Source organism: Gouania willdenowi, chromosome 10 (assembly GCF_900634775.1).
Source record: "Gouania willdenowi chromosome 10, fGouWil2.1, whole genome shotgun sequence".
In the NCBI taxonomy this organism is placed as follows: domain Eukaryota; kingdom Metazoa; phylum Chordata; class Actinopteri; order Blenniiformes; family Gobiesocidae; genus Gouania; species Gouania willdenowi.
Window position 1 is genome coordinate 10,509,642 of NC_041053.1, and position 18,971 is coordinate 10,528,612.

Consider the following 18,971-nt stretch of genomic DNA (forward strand, 5'->3'; position numbering starts at 1 on the left):
AAATGGGTGACTGAACATCTAGCAAGTGTAGCAAACAAACAAATGTGTAAAATGTATCTCAATCTCATTTAAAATTTTCCATGTGTTGCGGTTAGACTGGTGATCAGGCGATCCGGTGACTGAAAATGAATGCAGAGCTTCTTCTGAAGTGTATTTTTAATGTATTGTGTAGTTCAATTGGTTCCGATTATTATGATTGCATTTAAATCTGAATAGGTTCTGGAACAAAGACAGGTTTAGCTGATGGTGTGGGGTTAGTTTAGCTGGTGATCATTTTAACTACTGATACGTGATGGCTACATCCAATCATACTGCTGTGTGGGGTTTTGTGCAAAACTTGATTCGCTGGTTGGAGGTAATTAAAGGCTTGGGACCAAATAACCCATTTGCATGTTATTTTTCCCTAGCACAACCCTCCAGGCATCTGAGAATCTGACCGTATGAATATAAAATTAATAACAGAAGTTGACTCTGTTCCCCCTATTTAGCATGTTTGGTACGATTTTGGGAATGTTAATTAAGTCGTCTGAATAGGCAAAGATAGAAACAGAAATACTCTAAAATGGAACTGTGGAAATGTAAAATCAGAGCCTCTATATAGGGCATTTTGTCAATATCAGGATTTCCGGAAAAAAAAAAGACTAAAATATGAACATGCCATTGAACAGTGTTCCTCAAATGGGGGTACACAATGATACTACATGGGGTACTTGAGAGAAAGAGAGTGCAAAAATGATCAAATGAAAGCATTACAAATGTTTAATTTAGTTAAAAATATAATAATAATGATGATAATAACAATAATGATCTTCATCAGAACATTAACTGAAAATACAAGGGTTCCACACCAGGCAGAAGATGCCCAGACACAATAAAAAAAATACAGAAATAAATCTATTCAGGAGGCACCAAATACCATTTCATTCCACTAATTTATAAAATGAGATTCATTAAAATGTGTGTTATCACTCATTCAGTCCATCATTATGCTCAATATTTGTTTTTAAAAAAGTATTCTGAGTAAAATTTTGTAGTGGGACAAAAGGAAAGGTGGGAACTAGAGCCAGTTTGAGAAGCACTGCCATTGAACATACACAGAAAACCCTGTTTTAGGGCTTGGCAAAAATTTATTATTTTAATCGATTAATCGAATTTGTAGATAAAAACAATTTTATTTTGCAAATTCGAGTTAAAAAAAAAAGAATAATTTTTAAAAAAAATTTAATGTTTAATTTTTTATGTTTATTTTTCTTTCTTTTTTTCCACCACAGTTTTTTTTTCGGATTTTTTCGTGTTCCGATGTGAGCCAGACCCCTCTTTGTTTACATGTGTTTACCCTTTGAGTAGGCTATATGTGTGCCACAGGCATGTTTATTTTTTTATTCGCACTATGCTGAGACGCTAAGGGAAGAGTTTGTTATTTTTTTCAATTTTTAAGTTATATGTTATAAAATACGTAATTATCTGATTTCTTAATCAGAAAATTTAAGCTACTGTGAAGTAGCTGTTACACTTTTGCTTAAACCTGGGTTAAAGCTTGAAATACTGGAATGACAGAGCCTCATTTACTTCTTATTTTGGGATTGCTCTATGCATTTCAACTCTTGATGACAATCACAGCAATAAAGTTGCACTCTTGACAATACATCTGATGTCTGCAGTCATTAAGTGCATTAAAAAACTAAAATTGACAATCAAATTGAAACTCAAATCAGAGATTTTTTTTTTAGGCAAAATCGCCCAGCCCTACCCTGTTTCTTAAAAAAAATGGCTGCTTTGGTAAATTCAACTTGATTTGAATCTTTATAGGTCATGTCTCTGCTTCCTTCCTCCATGCCCATTCCCCTCTATTCTTATCACAGCCATATCCTGCCTGTCTGGGTGAGGTGATGCACATTACAGCAGGCAACACGCTAGTAATAAATCAAAACTATCTAGCATGAACAATTACAAGGGAAAGTAATACCGGTACAATGTGTGATAGGAAAGCTTTAGGCTAAATAAACAAAACATTTATCAGCTTATAACTTTCCAGATCATTTGAAAAATATCAATCTCCAGTTCTTGTTACACTTGAAAGGTTTCAGAGTTGAGTGAAACTCAAGCCCTAGCAGAGAATCTTTAGCCCTGGTTTTCTATTTAAAGGAGGTGTGGTTTGCTCTTTCTTAGACAGAGGCATCTCTGGTGGATTACATGACATAAGGGGAGGGCATGATATGTGACTGCTGGTGTTAAGCAGGTGACATCATGGGAAACGTGCATCACTGTGAGACAGTAAACAGGAAAAACAGCTACCAGTACTAAGTAGTAGTGTTTTTCAGCAGTGAAGTAAGTAAGTAGACACAAAATCATTGTGTTTAATACAGTTGGATTCATTGATCTATGAGGCAAACACTGCATTTATCAAACAGCTTTAACGACATGTAGTCAAACTTATTTTAGTTCAGGGGCCAAATACGGACCAGTTTGAGCTCAAGTGGACTGCTGATTATAAGTGGGAAAACAAGAAATGTCAACAATAATATGCCCTACTTTGCACTTCCACCTTTAAATGAAGAGTAAATTACGTAAAGCACCGACAATATCCAAGAAATAGGTGACAGATGTCAGTCCCTGCAGGATCTTCACCTAAATGTACTTGATTTTTATGAATAATTATTTAACTTAGGAAAATTTTGTAACATAATGATAGTAAAATTGAAGGATTTTGGAAAAATGTAGGTTTTTCAACAATTAAAGCTGCTATCAGGAGTTTCTGAGAAACGTCTCGATGTCCCGCCCTAAACAGCTCCACTTCCTCTCACTGCCTCTGCCAATCTACCAGAAACCATGCCTCTACTGTTCTGCACGCGCATCGCGGAACATAACAAGGTCGCATTGGGTTGCATTGATATAGGTCTATGGGTCAGGTAAGAGCCAAAATCATATTTACCTGTTTGCTGTTGTGACGTGTGGCCTTGTTTCTGTGCACGCGGCCTTGTTTCTGTCACTTTGATTGACAGACTCAAAAACAGGAAGTCGAAGCCTATTGGCTGGGCTTTTTCATTTGTATAGGGGTCTATAGGACGAAGGAGGGACTTATATACATTAATGTATATGAATGACCACCGGCAGTAGACTCAGAAACTCTGGATATCTGCTTTAAGGTTTTAAATATGACTGCCATCATGTGATATGACTGTGGGAAAAGCCAAATTAAAAAGAGCTGGAATTGGCTCTCGGCCCTTAAGTTTGACACATGTTGTGATATACATATACAGCATAAAATAATCATCAACAAAAGCATAAAATAGGCTGTTTTTTGGTTGCACTTTTAAATTCCATTATTGCTCTTGAATCACAGTTTGAATCATGTTTACCAAGGATGTAGAATGAGAAACAGTTGGAGATCAGATGTAATGGCTGTAATTGAACTGCAGCTTGTAAAGATAGTAAGCTACCTAAATGTTAGGTGAATGAAGATGCTGCCAGCCAGTGTGAACATATTGATCCTCCCAACATGGGGTACAACAATTACTGGTATTAGCGTAGTTGCTGTAATCTCTAGAAGGGCACACTACGCGAGCAACAAAGTTAGTGTTTTAGTTTTGTCTTCATCACTAAGTGCAGACTTTAAAAACACCAGCAACACAGTGGTGTAATGCCTAACAGAAAAAAAGGCCCGGGTGCTGGGCTCCAGTCTGTTCTGTTTTCATATCGTCAGCGCATGTGTCCTTTGATGCGAGTAGTGGTTTGGTTTTGAAGATGAAGTCAGAGCTTCGCTTTAGCAGAGGTATGGATTAGAGGTTTAATGATTTGTTTTAGCAACAGTTCAGTTCAAATTATAATTTGCTGTTGCCAATTCGATTTAAGGACGTTATTGGGAAATTTAGAACGATTCAATCTGAAATGATTCAGTGACTTGAAATTGATTGAGTAACTTTTTAGCCAAAATTATAATTCAACCAGTGTGAGTGAAATACATTTCTGGATACTAAACAGTACAGATGAGTAATAGATTCCAGATGAATAAAGACTAGGGATGTAACGATTAATCGTAAGGCAGTTAAAAATCGATTCATAGGTATCACGGTTGATATTGATTTTCTGAAAATTGAATTGCAGTACTTTTTTTTAACCTATCCACAAGTGTAGGCGGCGGGCGGAGTCTGCTAATACTTTCTTTCTGGCCGCCTTCTACTTTTAAATATATTAATAAATGATTATTTACCCCTTTAGCACCGAAAGAATATCTGTAATATTACTTGAATATCTGTAAAAGTCACGTTTTTCTATTAGCTCTGTCTGCTAGCATAGCTTCTCTTCTTCACTGCAAGATATCTGTATGCCAACCGACCACTGTGTTACCCGCGCCCTCTGCTGGTCCAAACAAATATGACGTAAATCAGTGCAATCACGTTTTTTTTTTTTTTTAAAGTCCAATTGTTAAGGCACAAAATACATTTTCAGTTGCACTTTTAAAAAGAAAAATAACTATTATGCAGTTTTGCATTGTTTATTGTAGAACCAGAATTTAAATTAATAGGCTTCATTTTCATTTGTATTATTTCATTCAAGATTTATTTTTAGTTAAATTGCATTGTTTTGAATAGTTTATCAAGGAATTCTTTTGACAATGAAAAATAAAAGGAAAATAGTACAGTATTTTCTAGTTTTTTTCCCAAAAAAAAAAATTGTCTACAGTCCCATTTTGTAAAATAAATCGTGAGAGAATCGTATCGTGAACCCAGTATCGTGAATCAAATCGTATCGGGAGTTGAGTGAATCGTTACATCCCTAATAAAGACTAACTAACACTTCAGTTTAAATGAACAGGGTGTTAACCTTTTCTGCTCTCATTTTCAATACACAGGGATGTCCACAAGAGTAGGCGGCAGGCGGAATCACCTACTAATTTCTTTCTGGCCACCTTCTACTCTTAAACATGTTCATAAATAATTCTTTACCCCTTTCGGACCGAAATAATTGTTAAAATCAATAAAAGAAATTATCCACAAAGCCACACCCACTTCTTTACAATAAATAAGTGATGCCTGGTGATGCCGCCTATTCTCGAGCCGAACAGAAAAAAAGGTCATATCCAGTGCGCCAAGCAGTATCAAAACAAAGAAACAGCTTTCAAAACTGCTCTGTTTTAAAAGATATGGATATATTGTTGAAAGCACAACAAGATGAGGCTTTAAAACCCTAAGTCTGTACCGTACAACACGCTGTTTTTGTCTGCTGGCTCAGTTTAGGGAAAAAGAACTACGCTTGTCGCGCTATTGTGGCCAGGTTAGCTCTTCCTTTGATTGGTTACTCTGTGTGTTTGTCCCGCCCCACCCAGCCACCAGAACTCAAACGCCTGTATGAATAAAACAAGGAGATTAGCATAGATTCCAGGCTACCAAGCAGCAGCTTTACACGTCTCTCCCATCAGCCATCATTAGCACAATTTTTTTTTGTTTTTTTGAGAAACTTTATTTGTTCCTGGGGGGCAATTCAAATCTCTGAATCTCTAGGCCACCACTGCCCATCAATGAATACAATGAATAATATTATTTTTATACATTTAATAATCTGTAAGGAAATCTAATTGTGTGGATAAATATTTCCTTCAGTCTTGTTGGCTCTAACCTCTGTTTGACTGTTTGGACTTTAAAAAAATGCCAACTCTCAAAAAGAATGTAATTTTTTTACTCATGGATTTATGATATGATATATATGATTTCATGAAAAGCAACTCAAAACCTCATTATTTCAGGAAGTGTGAAAGCCTGTAAAGTCATCTAAATAGGGAAAGACGATAAAACAGAAATGGTGCAGAAAAGGGTATACACTGAAACAGAATTTGGAAATTGAAAATCGGAGTCCATATTGGAGCCTATAAAAAAAAATGCTGACATGTCGACTAATAAAATAAAATAAGACAGTGTAAAACACCTCTCATACTACAGCACTACACCAAACTCTAACCAACTCGCTTCAGGGAAAATACTGTATAAATTTATTTTTCTGTCATTTAAAATACATTTCTGTACACAACAGAAAAGCAGCTCTAAAGTTGTATACTGCATTGCTTCTACCAGCCTCTTCTCACTGCTGGAGATATGTTTACTTTCACAACAACAGAGCGGTGCCTTCAATACGCCACAAACAGATGCTTAAAGCCCAACTCGCATTAAAATAACATCACAAAAATATGCCGTTTTTAGGCAGAAGGAGACAGTAAAGTTATGGAGCGACGTCCAAGACTTTCCTGCTGATCTTCGTGCACTGCGTATGTTTGTATTTTACAGAAAGTCTCAGCCTCACTTGGCAGAGACATTGATTGCATTCAGTGAATTGAAGAGATAAAAGGAATCCAAAAACAAAAGATGATCCGTCACGCCATGGATCAACTGCCTCCACTCACACATTTATTCCTCCTGCCACAGACCACAGACAAACGCTGTTCTCTGATGAAGGATCTCTAGTCATATTTGGCAATCTATCTTTATTGCAAAATGTACTTTAATTTTACTCAAAGTTTAACGTCTGTAACAATCACTGTGGGTCTTTATTTGCACTTTTTTTTTTTTTTTTTTTTTTTTAGTTGTTTTGTTTATTATATAATTTTGCGTAATGCGTTTTAATATTTGAAAGAAAAAAAAAACATTTATCTACAATACAAGGCAAATGGTACCTAAAGAGTTTTATGTTGTTATTCCTTAACCAATTCACTTATAACAAGAAGACAGTCATCAACATCCTCCGCCAAATTGGTTCTCATTATAACTCAACCTAAATGTCCTAAATCTAACTTAGATCTATACATAAGAAAATATTATCACATCAGAATATAAAATTACTAATTATCTTAAATGTTTTCAAAGAAAAGCTGTGTGAAAATTGTCTTTGGGTTAAAATTTTAACTCTACATGTTCACATTCTTTAGAATCATTTGTGACATGAAATTAATTTCACGTGTGTACATTTTTTATACACACCACATTCTACAAGCTCTCCCATTTTTCATCATATCTACCTTCATAGTTTCTGTGCACTCTTTAAGCACTTGCTTTGACCCATTGTTGAGAGCCTCTTCTTCAGTTGGTGATAAAACTATCACCTGTCCTCTGCCCATTAATACCGAGTCTGAGACTAAACTGGTGTGAAAGCACCCTAACCACTGGTAGCACTGGTACACCCAATTGAGAAAGTTGGTCACACCAGCACATGAATAGGTTGCACCCTTTTTTTTACCATTGTCCCCCTTAATCTGATCACTTTTCAGTAATTAAAAATGATTTACATTGATATAATGGACAAGTTAAAAAAAAAAATGGACCAATCATTATTATTTTTTGTTATTATTCCTCCACCCATTGCAATGACAGAGCCCCTCGTTACAGACCCTCAAGCCCAAAATCACCAGGAGGACACTGGGCTTTGTTTGACAATTTCTACAGAGCATTTCAGCAGAAATTGGAAATGTCATTATTCTACTACAAAGTGGAATTGCTGTTAATACTCAAGATTAAGGGTTAAAAAAAAAAAAAAAAAAAAAATCGATTTGATGGTGTATCGCGATTTTTTGGGTGCCGATTAGAATTTTTTTTATTTATTATCTATTTATTTTTTCTACATTTAATCATATTTTTGTGTTTTTGTGCAATATTTCAGTGGTGGTTACAATGCTTTCAATGTGTTGCAATTAGGGATGCACCAAAGTGAAAATTTGAGGCCGAAGCTGAATAAAATATAAACGCTTTGCAGAATACCGAATATCGAATGCAGTTAAGTTTTTCACAATTTTTTTAAATAGTGCATAAATAGCCTAGAATACATGTTTAGACATGTTTTCTTTTTTTTAAAAAAGTAAATGTTTATTGAATATTCTAACATTTTTTTTTTAAATATTCCAGTAGCCTTTGCTCTTCATAAAAACCACAACAAAGTTTTTCATTTATATTAGACCTTCAAATAAAACAAAACATGCATTCCAAAAAAGAGCGTGTAAAAAGTTCTGTTTCCTCCTCTTTTGTTATTCCACATTTTGTTAAAAGTCAGCTTTAAACGGGCGAGTTGGAATTTGCATTTGTGCTAATGCTTCACCAATCTATGCAACGAGACCCAGTGTAGTACAAGGAGGAAACGATGGGGATGTTTACGGATTCATGGCTCACAGCGCTAACAACGGACTCGGTTGTGGAAATGGACGGACAACGAAGAGCGGTAAGGAGAGAGTCTGGCTGTGTTTGTGTGTGGAAAAGAGGAGCTGCTGGTTGTGCAGCAACGCGCACACACTTTTCCAACTCAAAATCACTGCACGTTGTTTGATGGCATCATTGCTTCACATGCAACTATTCGGCCTTGCTTTCAACTCACGAAACCGAAGGCCGAATGTTGCTTTTTTTTGCAATATTCGGCCAAATATTCAGTGCATCCCTAGTTGCAATGGTTATTTGATCCACTTGATTTTATGATAGCTGTGTGTAATGCCTGCTATATTTATGTATGCACAGACATTTTATTTTCATATAATCTGTTCAGATCAGTGTTTAAACTGACACAATAGGATAAAATATGATTTTTTTTCTGCATTATCAGTAACTCTGGGTGATTCATCCTTAATCCTTAATCTCACTTACAGTTGTTACAATGCCGTCAATATGTTGTCATGGTTACTTCGAGACTTCTACACAGTTGTTTCAGTGAAAAGAAACGTGTTGCACTTTATTTTATGATGGCAGTGTGTAACACTACATTTTCTTTTTTTCAGTGAAAATGTGCAAAAACACTAATAATAAATAATAAATAGGATGTTTTGAAGCAAATAGTTTTGACTCAATTTATCCTCTGACTGATCAATATCTTCTGATGAACATATACAGCAACTTGATTTTTCATCTCTACGTTTAATTTTGATATTAACTGGGTAGAATATTGCGATAATATTGTATCTTGACCCATGTATCACGATACGTATCGTATTGCAACATTCATGTCAATACTCACCCCTACTCAAGATGTGGATCATGAAGGTATTTGCTACGTTTGTTTTCCACTGTATACATCCAAACTAATTAATGAAGGAAACTGATCTGATGACTGTGATGAGTGAAGTTTCTCATCTGAATTTCATGCCAAAAATAACAATTCATGTATCTTTACCTGTTGTGATTCCAGCGGGAATTGGAAATGAATTAATTAAAGAGAGAACAAGTACTTTAATTGGTTTAATGAAAAAAATGTTCCATTAGACTAAAACAGCAAAACTGTTGAGGGAATACTTGGCAATGTTATAGTGCAGATTTAAAGGCTAATGGTCAAACTATGTGGAAATCAATGAGGGGGAGCAGAGGCCAAGAACTTTAAACGTTGGGGGTCCAGGATCTCAGCTTCTCTCAGTATGTCTCACAGCTGCATGAAACTGACCACCACATATGGATGGCAGATGCCCATTCTCAAAGGCTCTGATGATTTGTGCTTCTCTAAGTAGGATTACTGGCAGCTGTACCCACTTGAGATTTACAAGCTGTATAATTAAACGTTTCATCACAGTCCAAAATTCCCAACGTGTAAATTTCACTTGAAATTGAAAAGCATGAAGATCAGCAGCACATGGCTAATCATCAGAACAGACAGCTAAGGTCCTTTCCTCAAGGTTACAAGAACAAGAAGACCCTATTCTATATGACGTGCATTTTTTGTTCACTTTAAAATTAACTATTTAATCGGCCAAAATAGTAAAGCCTGTCCACATTTGTTGTAATAACCAGCAGAGCCGTCACAATAAAACACGATCACCAATTAAACCAAGACACTAGCACATTTGATACACTTTTTCCACATAAAAAAATCTGATATTCTTTATGTTGACTCTAGGGCCTCCGATTTTCCGCCATCGAAGAAGAAAATAGACGGAAAATACGGAATTCACTACTTGAAACGGAAAAACTGTTAATATTTATGATTTTATTTTACCAGCTTTTTAAACAAAAGTAAGTGGAAATTGCAATACAACACTGAATAAAGCCTCACATGCATCTTCAAAAAAAAAACTAAAAAAAAGACACATTTACATTTAATTTGTCATTGTAAATGGGTGGCAAAAGACAAAATGTCAGATTTAGCTAGCTTTAGCAAATGTAGCAAACGGGAGGACTTCAAATCTGTTTTGTTTTGGTGCATTTTGTGCATTTCTGCTCTGAATGAATATAAACTTAATTACAATAGTTAACTCCACTAACATTATTTGACACAGTTTCATAAAGTTTAATAGCTCGTAATGACGTGTACACTGGTGAAACACTGTGGGCAGTGGTGTCTAATGCTTTGTGTCCTATAAACAGTGACACTATTTTAGTGCAATATAAGTGTCAACATACCAATGTAAACAAAAGAGTATCTCCAATAGTGTTTTCTGTAAACAAAAAAGAGGGTCTTTTTTTTACCAGTGACACCATTATAGTGCAATATTACAGTAAACAATATATTGGTTCCTTCAACAAACAGTGACAACATTTCTGTGAAGACCTACCTGTACATTTTAGTGAAAAAGCAGAAAAGGTTTTGAAAATAATAAAATTAATCTAAAATCCAAAAAATAAATAAATTAAAAAATAATAATAAAATTGATACTTAGTGCGAGCATATCGATAATCGATCATGCGAAAAAAAATTTGTGATATATTGCCATATCAATTTTTCCACTATTACACTACACAGAATGTGACGTACCTGGTCACATGACCACTTCTCTCAGAGAAAACATGACTAAGTGTGTGTAAACAGAAGAGGAGACATTTCTTAGGATTACACTTTAAAATGATTACTTCCACATTAGGCGAGAAACAACAAAGGAATACAGAGTTTTATAAAGAGCTTTGGAGTGTCCGTCTATCTGCAGCGAAGTCTCGCAGGATGAGATTTCACGGGAGTTACGAGGCTCCAAAACATTCTTCAGTGGAAGCACGTTCGGAGCGCAATGATACTTTGTAGACATTTAGACGCTTTTATTTTGCGAAAATCTGTACAACAATGTTATGCTCCTTAACCACAGAGATTTAAGCACCAAGTCAAGGCTCAAGCTGAGACTTGTTGAATACTTTTGTTAAAAAGGTAGTTAAGTTATTTAATTATCTTACTGATATTTATTTTGTAAAACTAATGCAGAACCACTAAGAAGAATAAAGGTGCAGAAACAGACCAAACATCCATCCTTCCATTCATTTTCAGACCCGCTTTCTCCTTTTTTATAGGGTCACAGGGGTCTGCTGGTGCTTATCTCCAGCTGTCATCAGACGCTAGTCCACACAGAAAGGACCCAGGTGTTCACCCCAGGGCTTGAACCCTGGACCTTCTTGCTGTGAGGTGTTACGACTGTTGTCGTCTTTCAGTTTGTTTGTGTGTTACTTGTGTTTCTGTGTTGTGCGCTGGGGGGGGTGTGTCTCTCTATCAACAGCCCAACCTACGTGGTCTGAGAATAACGGGTCCACTTCGGATTGGCTGAGCTTCGGTGGAGGGCGGCTACAAAAAGACCCAGATGACGTATGGTGTGGCCAGAGGTGGTTCAGAGGGCGGGTCATCCTATACCCATGCTCCAACCAGCACGCAGCACTTCCTTCTGCCCTTTGACAGCTGACCGTTTGACAGCTTCACAGCGAGACCGAAACGGTGATACGTTTTGTTCAGCTTGGCCCAGTTGGCTTGGAAACTTATGTTCTTTTATTTGTGGGTTCTGCGTAACCCAGTTTGGTACTTATTATTTTTCTTATGTGGCTCAAATAAATAGCCCAGTTTGAAACAGATGTGTTGGCGTGCTGCTTGAGGCTGGTGGAGGATGACGTGTTCATGTGCCGTTCAGTGGCTCCTAGGCTGAGCGTAACAGAGGCAGACGTGCGAACCACTAAAGAAATATAGAAAAATGCTTTATCATTGTACTTTCTGTCACTTATGGACACATGTTCTACGTTCATAAGCTACAGAAGTCTGTTTACATTAAAAATGTAATTAGAGCACTTCATTTGTTTCTTTATTTTTTATTAGACATGTATTCTGGTATTCTGATGGTGATTGGTTCATACAGATTTAATAAATAAATTGTTTCATATTTGCACTTTTCTGTTTTTGCATTTCATGGAATAAATTGTAATGTACGACGGCGTATTAGGGCCACATTAAAATAAATACAAATCTGGGCACTACAAGATTAAAGTCATATTATTTTGAGAAAAAACTTAATTCTATGAGATTAAAGTCATAATATTTCAAGATAAAGTGATATTTTGAAAAAAAAGACAATTTTATTAGAAAAAAAGGAAATACAAGCAGGAGCTTGTGTGTGTGTTGCGGTCACTCATAAATTATGGAGAACGTGGAGCATTTAGTGAGATTATATTTCTCTTTAGGTTGACACATGGTGAAATACGGAGCCTTTTGGCCCATCATCACCACACTGTTACCAGGACTTAAAAGTGACTTTGTAGACATTTGCGTTTGTTTCGACAAAAGAACCACAATAATTTAGAGCAAATAACCTCTTTAGTGGAGGAGGAACTGGCTGGAAGTGGTCAATTGAAGAGCAATCGGTGTTACGTTGTGTTGACTTCAACAGGAAATTCTGAGCGTTATACCATTACGAGCTGGATACAGCTTTAGTCTTATAAAATGATGACTCTTCTCAAAATATTAGCACTTTAATCTCAAAATATTATGACTTTAATCTAATAAATTTACTACTTTATTCTCAAAATATTACAACTTTAATCTTGTAGTTCTCAGATTTCTCTTTATTTTAATGTGGCACTGATACGCCATCGTGGTAATGTTTTCCTTTTTTACTAGACTAGTAGTGCCCGTCGGAAGTATGCATTCATGTGGGGGCTAAAGTAGAGTTGTTATTTACGGCCAAAGGACATGCGCATGAAAAATGTGTTGTTTTTTTTTTTTACTCATTTTTATATTTTTTTGTTTGGTTTCTTTTTCTGTAATGTATGTTTTTTGTAGTAAATATGTGTGTTTTTGTATTGTTCTGTTGTGTTGTGTTTTTGTATAATTATTGTTTTTTATTGCCAATGTAGTGTGATTCTGGAGTCATTTTGTGTGTTTTTTAATATCTTTTTTAGTGCAGTTTTGTGCATCTCTGTTGTCATTTTGTGTATTTTTTGTATAAATATTTAGTTTTGTGTATTTGGAGTCAATTTTAATTTTCTGTTGTTTGGTGTATTTTTCTGTAATTTATGTTTTTTGGAGTTTCAATTGTCTTTTTCTGCATTTTTTGTATGATTGTTTTTTGTTGCCATTGTAGTGTAATTCTGGAGTAATTTTGTGTATTTTTGTATCTTTTTTGGTGTTCATTTTCATATTTTTAGTCTGTTGTCGTTTTGTGTACTTTTTGTACTTTTCTACTTTGTACATATTTATTATAAGTGTGGTAAGGGCGTGTGTGTGTGTGTGTGTGTGTGTGTGTGTGTGTGTGTGTGTGTGTGTGTGTGTGTGTGTGTTCCCGTGAAATGTTTGAGATGCTGATAACCAAACTCCATAGTGATTGTAGCGCCAATCAGAAAAGTAACAAAACTGTGCAAAACAAAATGTAAAGCTCCAAACTCCATGAGCAAATAAGTAAATGAAAGTATTATCTACAATTTGGCTGTCTTTTTTTTTTTCACAAAAAATCATTGTTTACCTACGAACCAAGTGGTCCAAATTTAACTTCCATGCGTGGCACCCCAGAGAATCTGCAGTTTTCCAGAATGAGTATTGAACAGGTTGAGTTCAATACCGACGATAGAGAAACAGCGCGTTATTGAACAATTACACGGACAGTTATATGGTTTAAACAATGGGAAACTTGTCTGCAAAGACTCACCAGTGGCTGACGGTTTCAAATGATCTATTCAGAGAGCTCCCGTGTTTAAGACGCTAACGATAGCATGGCACAGGAGGAAGTGGAGTCTGGCACAGAGATGGAGACTGAGGAGGAAGTGGACTCTGTGACCCGCGACTTAAAGGAAGTTTGGAATCACGGGGATAATTTTAAATAACCATAAAATATTAACTTGAATAACTTTTAGAAATACAAAAACGTTTTTAATATTGACCATCTTTTTTAAACCCAAACAAACTACGACACAGTGAAATCATGAACCCGGAACCGGAAATAGTGCGCTCAATAACGCGCTCAATAGAGAGGGAGCCGTAATCTTAAAAATAAAATGAACGTTTTGCAACACCAAATGACTCCAAAATAACGGATGCACACACTTGTGGTATTTAAAATCCGTTGACAAAGTTTCAGGTTGAACTCATACCACTTTGGGGAGATATTCGCTACACACACTCATGCACACACACACACCTTTCTTGCTTTTATTGGTAGATGAGAAAATAAAAGCCCATGATTATGTTAAATTAAAGAAGTGATGAGTGCACTAATCGTTTCATTAATCGACAACAAAATAGTCGCTAGATGCAGCCCTAATATAATATATGATCTAATAAATAGTTGGCATGAGGATTTGGCTCCATAAGTAATGAAAATATTCTAACTGCTTTATTCTCATTTGAATCAATTGATAATACAAAAGGTAGAAACATAAAACATCTGTTTTGTTTTTTTTTACTGTATTATGAAAAGCTTTTTGTATGAGGATGAAAAGCACACATAATTATTACATATTTCTTTGCCCATTTTCACATTGTTGGACTACCAGCAAATACACTGAATTAGTTTGCACCAGCACCACTGATCCATTTGCAATGCAAAGCATAAAAGTTAATAATTGCAACATCATTGCACTCTCCAGTGTATTAAATCCACTCTTTCACAACACAGCAGTATACCACTGATCTATCTCCTCTCACTGTTGTCCATATCTAATTAACAGAGGCAGATGTTTGCCAGAAGTGCAGAAAATAAGATGAAATCAGGTCAAGATGACAACATTGAGGTCGATATTAAGGGTGTTAGAAAAAAATTGATGTGGCAATATATCGCGATATTTCTCTGCACAATTATCGTATTGATCCAAAAAATGTCCAAATCAATTTTTTTGTTGATGTGTTTTACTGAAAACAACATTTAATTGCACTAATATATACAAAGCACATAAACGTCCGGTCACTAGGTGTCGGTGAATGCATTTTAGATGGAAGTTGATTGCACTTCATTTTCATAAAACATACTGGGCACTTTTATAGATGTGTGGTGACTTTCTTTTTTTTATGAATTTAAGAACTTAACAAAATCAGAAAACTTAAACTTTATTGAAAAATTTAATTTGACAATTTGATAAACATACCACATTTTTTATATTGGTCTTGAATTAGAGTTAGTTACTATTTACTTGTTTAAAAAAAAAATAAACTTAACTGTTTTTCATATTATTTTGTACTTATAAAGGGAAAATTTCTAATCATTAGGGATGTCCCGATACAACTTTTTTATTTCCGATATGATATCGATATTGCAGCCTTGCGTATTGGCCAATACCAATATTGATTCGATACTAGCATGAATAATATATACTTTTATTGCTATTACTTGTTTATTTAAAAAATTTTAAAATATCCTATCAACATAATAATATCATATCAACATAACATCTACAGTATTTTACAATTGAATAAAGTAAATAAAAATTATTTGCAAAAAAAATCAGAAATTTGAATCCGATATTCGTTTTCAGGGACACATCGCATTGGGACACCCCTAGTAATTATTCATATTACGATATATCGCAATGTATAAAATGTTGTTTAGTATTGAGAAATAATGAGATACATTGTATCGTGACATGCAGTTTGTGAATCGTATCGTATCACCAGATTCATGGCAATGCTCACCGCTAGTTGGGCAATATATCGAGATTCAAGATATACAGTATATACATATATATATATATATATATATATATACACATACATACAGTTGTGTAAAAAAATGTTTCCCCCTTCCTGATTTCTTTCTTTTTTGCATGTTTTCCACACCTAAATGTTTCAAATCAAACATATTTAAACATTAGTCAAAGATAACACAAGTAAACACAAAATGCAGTTTTTAAATGCAGTTTAAGCGACATGGCCCTGTGTGAAAAAGTGTGCCCCCCAGCTCCTGTTAAAACATAACTGTGTTTGATCACACCTGAGTTCAATTTCTGCGGCTGTTTTGCTGCTTCAGGACCTTGAAGACTTGCTGTGATAAATGGAAGCATGAATTCTGCTGTCTACCAAGAAATCCTGAAGGAGAATGTCCGGCCATCTGTTCGTGACCTCAAGCTGAAGCAAACTTGGGTTCTACAGCAGGAAAATGATCCAAAACACACCAGCAAGTCCACCTCTGAATGGCTGAAGAAAAACAAAATGAAGACTTTGAAGTGGCCTAGTCAAAGTCCTGACCTCAATCCTATTGAGATGCTATGGAGTGACCTTAAAAAGGAGGTTCATGCTTGAAAACACTCCAATGTGGCTGAATTATAACAATTCTGCAAAGATGAGTGAGCCAAAATTCCTCCACAGCATTCTAAAAGACTCATTGCAAGTTATCACAAACGCTTGATTGCAGTAGATGCTGCTAAGGGTGGCCCAACCAGTTATTAGGTTGTTCACGCAGGGCCATGTAGCCTCCATTTTTTTTTCTCCTCATTAATAAAACACTTCATTTAAAAACTGCATTTTGTGCTTACTTGTGTTATCTTTGACTAATGTTGAAATTTGTTTGATTATCTGAAACTTTAGGTGTGGAAAACATGCAAAAAAGTAAAAAATCAGGAAGGCTTTTTCACACCACTGCATATAGAAAATTACAATATTGCCTTATATTAATATATGTATCTTTGTAGCTTATTTTGTATTAAAATACTCATTTTAGGAGTCCCTGCTTTCTCTACTTCTCATAACAGCTTGAAAAGCACAGATAGATGGATTTCTGAGGGCATTTTAGCTAGTGACAGACTGATACATTGCCCGGCTGATATTATCGGACAATTTTTGCGTTTTTTACGTGTATTGGCTTTGGCCGATGCGGGTTGCTGCATTCGCCGATCCACATCATTTACAGACAGCATAAATATATATATTTTTTACTTGTTCTATATCACCGGTTTTTAATATTTGTTAATCTTCTACCTCACCTTTGTTGAGACTTTGTTATCATTTGTTATCATCATTGTGTATTTTTTTATGATGTAAATTGAGGGAGAAAAAGTAGTCTCCAAATATCGGCTCAAGAATATCGAAAGTCCATATCGGTCATCGGCTAAGGCTGATGGGAAAAAAAATATTGAATAATAATATTGTATATCACTGTTTTGGAAAAAAATATTGATATATGAGTTTTGGTCCTTATCGCCTAGCCCTAGTTAATAATGTGCTTTACTACAACGTCCACTTTTTATTTAGGTAGAGCTGAAGAGGAAGAGATGGGAAAAAGGGGGGGGGGGACGCTGGGAACTACAGGGCAGGAAAGGGAGGAGAATGAGAACAGGAGCTACCACAGGAGACAGTGGCTAAAGATAGAAAAGCAGTCGGGAAAGGAAATGTATGGCATTAGACGGTTTAAGTGGCCGTCTACAGCACGGGATCAGCTGTGTTCGGTCTGTTTCAAATGAACAGGAATGTTGAAATGTGCGATTTCATATGGTGAACTACTACTATACAAATTACTGCTACTACTACTGTCACAGTGCACTTTATAAACAAATATCAGAGACATCTAGTTAGGGCTTTAGGTCCAACTCATCATTGCATTGCATCGCCTAGCACGTGTCAAAACCATGGCCCGGGGGGACCAAATCTGGTTCTTTGGAGCATCTAATTTGGCCCGCAGGAGAAGGTAAAAATGACAGAGAAAACATGAATCATTGTGTAACTGAAGCTCAACAATCCTGGTGCTTATATCGCATGATTGCAGTCACTGTAACTGTTGAAAAACACTCCAAATTCTTACAAAATTCTCAATTTGCCTGAAATTATTACATAAAATTTCCCTTAAATAAATAGAAATTGGTCACACAATCTAGGACATTTAAAGTGAACACCCTGTTGGGACTGATATCCGTCACTTATTGCTTGGATATTGTCGATTGTGTACACATTTGGTATTTTATGTATACGTAGAAGTGTAAACTAGGGCACAATAATGGTAAATTTACTCATTTTCCCACATAAAATCTGCAGTCCTCTTGAGATTAAACTGCTCTGTATTTGGCCCCTGGCCTATAGAGAGCAGTAACACACACAGAGAAGGGAAGTCAGAAATAGAAATAAAATAAATAGTTTACATCCTGTACATTATATTTATGAATAATAATTATCAAAGAGATGAGAACCTAGACAAAAGGTGATAATCAGTAAAAGACAATCTGCTCCCATCTCAACACAAGCAGCCAAACAACAAGCAGCATGTTGTTACCTCAGTGTGTCAGCTGAGTTTAACAGCATTAGTACATCTCAATCAAGTCCAATGTTTAGCTCTCAGTCATTTTTTATAGGTGGTACTGACACTCTGACACAGACCTGGTGCAAAATAAAAGTAGAGGATTATCTACATCATGCATATAACCTTTAGAAAATTACATTTCAGACCGATTTAAACCAATGCCTAAGTCTATCCATCAATCTGAAACGATTCACTTTGTAATATATGTTGTATATTACATTTTTTTTTAAATAAATAATGTAAATATGTATTGTTTTGGTGAAGGACCGAAAGCTTAGATTTTGTATTTGTTTTTATTTGCATTGATCCAAGTATGCAGTTATGTATATTTTACTTTTTTTCTCTCCTTTTGTTTCAATATCAACACATTTTCTTCAATATATCAACGAAGAAAACAAGTTTTAGAAATCCTTGGGAAGTATTCAGTTTAAAAACATGAAATAAATGATGCACAGACCCGACAAGAAACCATGCACTCACACACGGTTACATGAGGAGGCATATTTTGAAGTTTTCAGTGGGAATATCTTCAGCTATAATTATATAATAATGTAAAGTTTTGTTCTGA

General features: G+C 35.4%; 1 protein-coding gene across 3 annotated transcripts in view; it reads right to left on the bottom strand.

Moving 5' to 3' along the window:
- The window catches only part of mid2 (midline 2), a 334,562-nt gene that overhangs the window by 199,846 nt on the left and 115,745 nt on the right, over positions 1-18,971 (bottom strand). The window lies entirely within an intron of this gene.